We start from the raw sequence: 6,000 nt of genomic DNA on the forward strand, positions 1-6,000 counted from the left end.
CAAGGAAGCAAGCTGCCATTATTAGCACACTAAAATACAATTAGGCATCTGTTCAACTTGAAACCAGAATATATTCTGACCCTACACTTGCTTACAATTCTACTGGGTTTGGACATACTTCCTTAGTTTAAGACACTGCGGAGATGGCGTGAGATATGGCTCAGAAAACGTACCTCAATCCAGGGATGAGAAATCGCGTTGTGGGTAGAATTGTCCCATTATCCCAATTTCAAATTGTAATCCAGGGATGAGAAGGCCATTATTTCAAATGACATTTTCCGAGCCATAGCTCGCGCCGACTCCGTGGTGTCTTAATCTAAACAGGAAATCTGTCCGACCCCAATGCAGCTATAAACAAGCGTACGGATCGGAATCTTTACTGGCGACATTATTACATGACTCGAGTCCAGCCACAAGCATAGTTGACGTTAGCTAGCAATCAACGCTAGCTACAAATGCTATAACAGTTAGCTAGAGCGTGGATCCTTACCTTTAAATCAGACCGAAGTTTCATCTGGTTTAAAAAAAGATACGACTAATATGGATATTACAATAATTTACTATCTATCAATAGAATCGCAATAATTTCCAATAATTTAATTCCGTTAGACATGTCAGTACGACAGAATGTCAACAATAATCCCTAGCTAGCTTCTTCTTGTTCTTCTTCTATGATATAATGGTGATCCGCAAACAAAAGTTAAAGGTGCATACTGTCACCAACTGTGCTGGAGTGTGTGGTCAATCACAGTTTAACTTTGCTGCAGGAGGGACTGGTGCACTTTACAAAATAGATGGCATCATGAGGAAGTAAAATTATGTGGATATATTGAAGCAACATCTCAAGACATCAGTCAGGAAGTTAAAGCTTGGTCGCAAATGGGTCTTCCAAATGGACAATGACCCCAAGCATACTTCCAAAGTTGTGGAAAAATGGCCTAAGGACAACACAGTCAAGGTATTGGAGTGGCCATCACACAGCCCTGACCTCAATCCTATAGAACATTTGTGGGCAGAACTGAAAAAGTGTGTGCAAGCAAGGAGGCTTACAAACCTGACTCAGTTACACCAGCTTTGTCAGGAAGAATGGGCCAAAATTCCCCCAACTTATTGTGGGAAGCTTGTGGAAGGCTACCTGAAACGTTTGACCCAAATGAAACAATTTAAGGGCAATGCTAACAAATACTAATTTAGTGTATGTAAACTTCTGACCCACTGGGAATGTGATGAAAGAAATACAAACGGAAATAAATCATTCTCTCTACTATTATTTTGACATTTCACATTCTTAAAATAAAGTGGTGATCCTAACTGACCTAAGACACTGCATTTTTGCTAGGTTTAAATGTCAGGAATTGGGAAAACTGAGTTTAAATGTATTTGGCTAAGGTGTATGTAAACTTCCGACTTCAACTGTATGTCCTGGATGGCAGGAAGCTTGGCCGCGGTGATGTACTGGGCCGTACGTATTACCCTCTGTAGCACCTTATGGGGACCTGTTCAGCCCTCCTTCCTATTGTCCACGATCAGCTCCTTTCTCTTGCTCACATTGAGGGAGAGGTTGTTGTCCTGGAACCACACTGCCAGGTCTCTGACCTCCTCCCTATAGTCTGTCTCATCGTTGTCGGTGATCCGGCCTACCAATGATGGTGTTGGAGTCATGCTTGGCCACACAGTCGTGGGTGAACAGGGAGTACAGGATGGGACTAAGCACACACCCCTGAGGGGCCCCAGTGTTGAGGATCAGCGTGGCAGACGTGTTGTTGCATACCCTTACCACCTGGGGGCAGCCCATCAGGAAGTCCAGGGTCCAGTTGCAGAGGGAGGTGTTTAGTCCCAGGGTCCTTATCTTAGTGAGGAGTTTGTGGGCAATAGGGTGTTGAACGCTGAGCTGTAGTCAATGAACAGTATTCTCACATAGGTATTCCTTTTGTCCAGGTGGGAAAGGGCAGTGTGGAGTGCGATTAAGATTGCATCATCTGTCGATCTGTTGGGGCGGTATGCAAATTGGAGTGGGTCTAGAGTTTCCGGCATGATGGTGTTGATGTGAGCCATGACCAGCCTTTCAAAGCACTTTATGGATAATCATTTAAGCAGGTTACCTTCACTTTTTGGGGCCAGGGACTATGGTGGTCTGTTTGAAACCTGTAGATATTACTGACTCAGTCAGGGAGAGGTTGAAAATGTCAGTTAAGACACTTGCCAGTTGGTCCGTGCATGCTTTGAGTACACGTCCTGGTAATCCGTCTGGCCCCTCAGCTTTGTGAATGTTGACTTGTTTGAAGGTCTTGCTCACATCGACTTCAGAGAATGTGACCACACAGTTGTCCGGAACAGCTGGTGCTCTCATGCATGCTTCAGTGTTGCTTGCCTTGACACAAGCATAAAAGGCATTTAGCTCGTCTGGTAGGCTCACATCACTGGGCAGCTTGCGGCTGGGTTTCACTTTTTAGTCTATAAAAGTTTGCAAGCCCTGCCACATCTGACGAGCATCAGAGCCGGTGTAGTAGGATTCAATCTTAGTCCTGTATTGACACTTTGCCTGTTTGATGGTTCGTCTGAGGGCATAGCGGGATTTCTTATAAGCGTCCGGATTAGTGTCCCGCTCATTGAAAGCAGCAGCTTTTAGCTCGTTGCGGATGTTGACTGTAATCCATGGCTTCTGGTTGGGATATGTACGTATGGTCACTGTGGGGACGACAGTTGATGATGAAGCCGGTGACTGAGGTGGTATACTCCACAATACAATTGAATGAATCCCGGAACATTTTACAGTCTGTGCTAGCAAAACAGTCCTGTAGCTTAGCATCTGCTTCATCTGACCACTTCCGTATTGAGCGAGTCACTGGTACTTCCTGCTTTAGTGTTTGCTTGTAAGGAATCAGGAGGATATAATTATGGTCAGATTTACCAAATGGAGGGTGGGGTAGAGTCTCTGTGTGTGGCGTAAAGGAGGTGTAGAGTTTTTTTTCAGTTGCACAGTTTCTTTTCCTCTGGTTGCTCATATCAAAATGGCTCTAACCTTACATTTCCCCTCACCGTACCCAGTAGAACATTAATATCAATTATATCTCGTTTCAAAGCTTTTTTGGCTAACTGGTCTACAATTTCATTCCCTTCAACACCAAAATGTGCTGGGACCCAGCAGAATCTCACTGCTTCACCCAGTCTCTCAATTCTCCATAATAACATTAATACCTCCAATAGTAGATCATTCCTTTTAGATTTACCTGATGATAAACTTTTCAATACAGGCAGAGAATCTGAGCACACTATAATTCTAATAGGTTGTACGTCCTCCACCCACTGGAGGGAAACTACTATCGCCAACAGTTCAACTGAGTATGTTGACAGTTCATCTATTAGTCTTCTACATATTTGTACACCAAATTCAGGAATGTAAACACCTGCTCCTGTGCGCCCACTATCTGGGTACTTGAATCCATCTGTGAAAAGCGTTAAAAAAAATCATAAAAACATCTACCAATGTAATTGTCAACCAGTTTCCCTATATCACTGACTTCTGAACAATCTTTGCTATGTCAAATGTAGGCGACAGTTCGCAATGATTAAAACAGTTACACGTTGATAGACATAGTCATATGTAAAACATTTATGCAGCGTTTGGCGACGTGCATCGCCGACATCTATTAAAGAGTAATTCCTCAACTGAATAATGAGGAAATTAGCAAATGATGGTGTACTGAGTTATTGTTTCATGTTAAAGACATGGCAGCTTATTGTAATGGAGTGAATGTATTGTAATAGGGTGAATTATACGGACTTGTTAAGCCAAGATTCATGAAATATGAATTTATGAGTACAAAACGCTTGTTGAACAATTCTATCATTCTATCATCCTATCCAACCTTGATGGGCTATCAGCAGGACAATAGACTCTTACCGAGTCCACCAAATGCATTGTTTTCTAACCGCATCTGGATGGATCCATAACAAATTATTATGGGAATAAATATCCCCGAATGACAGAAATATTGGAATAAAGTAGTCTAATGAAGGCAAAAAAGTGTTGCTTACTGGGACACCCAAAGTCATCCAATTGTTATAATAGGGTTTGAAGAAATAGCCTTCTAATGATGTGCGCTGAGAGTCGGGAAGCAAGTTCAGGGAGTGAGTACAAAACAAGAAACACTAACAGCACACAGACAAGAAACAGAAACAGAAACAATGATGCCTGGGGAAGGAACCAAAGGGAGTGACATATATAGGGAAGGTAATCAGGGAAGTGATGGAGTCCAGGTGAGTCTGACGACACGCAGGTGCGCGTAAAGATGGTGGCAGGTTTGCGCCTTAACAAGCAGCCTGGTGACCTAGAGGTTGGAGAGGGAGCACACGTGACAAGCCTACCCGCGTGTGGTCAACTATTTCAGCACTGTTTTGCGCTGCTCTGAGACAAGCATGAGGACTGGTCTTGATAAATCAATGAGATTTTTATTTTCAGTGAATCTCCGTTTGGGTATTGGTTAGCTACAATTAGGGTGTGGAAATGCTAGGATTGGATGTTAGGATGTTAGCTCTTCACGCAATCACTTAGTAGCCTACTCCCAACCGGTCACGTTGTACAGGGTTTTGTTTTTCTTGGAATAGAAACACCATCATATTAATCAAATGAATTAAGCTACATTTCTTCAAATCAATCCCATATACTATGTTCTTACAAAAAAAGTTTAAAAAAATCTCTAGTACAGCCAATATTAAAAACAGTCAAATGCTTCTCAAAGATGCCCTATGGTGGTCAAACTAGCACTAACTAGCATTAATGGCAACAATGGCTGACACTTAAATAATGTGCCATAGAATTCTGCGGCAGACCGCAAGGTGTGCTGCAGTACGACACAATTTTAAAGGAAGAACCACTGTATATGTACATCCCAAATGACACCTTATTCCCTATGTAGTGCACTATATTTTACCATGGACCATTTTTGCTTCCCACATGAAAAACAGCTTTCTATAGAATATTAGAGTACTTACTATATTTGGTATTTTATTAGGATCCCCATTAGCTGTTTGGAAAGCAGCAGCTACTCTTCCTGCGGTCCACACAAAACATGACATAATAAAGAACATTTATAGACAAGAACAGCTCAAGGTCAGAACTACATCAATTTAAAAATGGCACACGTAGCCTACATATCAGTACATATACACAAACTATCTAGGTCAAATAAAGGAGAGGCGTTGTGCCATGAGGTCACTATAGAATTCTGTAGGGAACTGTAGCAAACTGTAGTGTACTGTATAATACTATACTTCACACTGTAGTATCCCTTGATCATGTGTAGTACTTACTATATAATTGTGTAGTATACTGTAGAATACTATTCTACACACTGTAGTGGCCATTGATCATATCGTGCTTACTATAGAATCTTGTAGTATACTGTAGAATACTATACTCCACAGTATAGTATCCCTTGAGCATGTTTAGTATTTACTATAGAATTTTGTAGTATACTGTTGAATACTATACTACACACTGTAGTATCCGTCAATCAGGCTGTGCTTACTATAAAATTGTGTAGTTTACTGTAGACTACTATACTACACAACACACTGTAGTATCCCCCTCAATTGTGTAGTTCTTACTAAATCATTTGGTAGTATACTGTTGAGTACTATACTACATACTGTAATATCCCTCGATCATGTAGTGCTTACTATAGAATCTTGTAGTATACTGTAGAATACTATACTCAACACTGTAGTATCTCTTGATTATGTAGTGCTTACTTTAGCATGTTGTAGTACTCTTAAGTGATAATGCCCTCAAAGCCGATGTTTGGAGGATATATTGGCAAGTGTGTTGTTAGAAAACCGTGCCAGAATTATATCCTCCTAACACCGGCTTCGAGGGCATTGTCACTTTTATACAACTGGTTACCAACATAAGAAAAATAAGGATTGACATGTTTTCATTAAAAAACATTATTTTTATGAATTTATTCATACTATTTCATCCTTCCACAAGATATGGTC

At 41.2% G+C, this 6,000-nt stretch overlaps 1 protein-coding gene across 2 annotated transcripts in view; it reads right to left on the reverse strand.

The window, feature by feature from the left end:
• Nucleotides 1–726, reverse strand: part of LOC115157957 (E3 ubiquitin-protein ligase RNF13) — an 89,028-nt gene extending 88,302 nt beyond the window's left edge. Inside the window, exon 1 of one of the 2 annotated variants that reach the window (XM_029706327.1) lies at nt 491–726. The gene's annotated coding sequence lies outside the window, so the exon portion shown is untranslated. Of the gene's footprint in view, nt 1–173; nt 386–490 lie in introns of those variants that run through there. The other variant, XM_029706328.1, reaches the window with a different exon arrangement.
• Between the last annotated feature and the right edge of the window lie 5,274 nt (nt 727–6,000).

The sequence above is a fragment of the Salmo trutta genome, chromosome 22 (genome assembly GCF_901001165.1).
Source record: "Salmo trutta chromosome 22, fSalTru1.1, whole genome shotgun sequence".
NCBI classification, from domain to species: Eukaryota; Metazoa; Chordata; class Actinopteri; order Salmoniformes; family Salmonidae; genus Salmo; species Salmo trutta.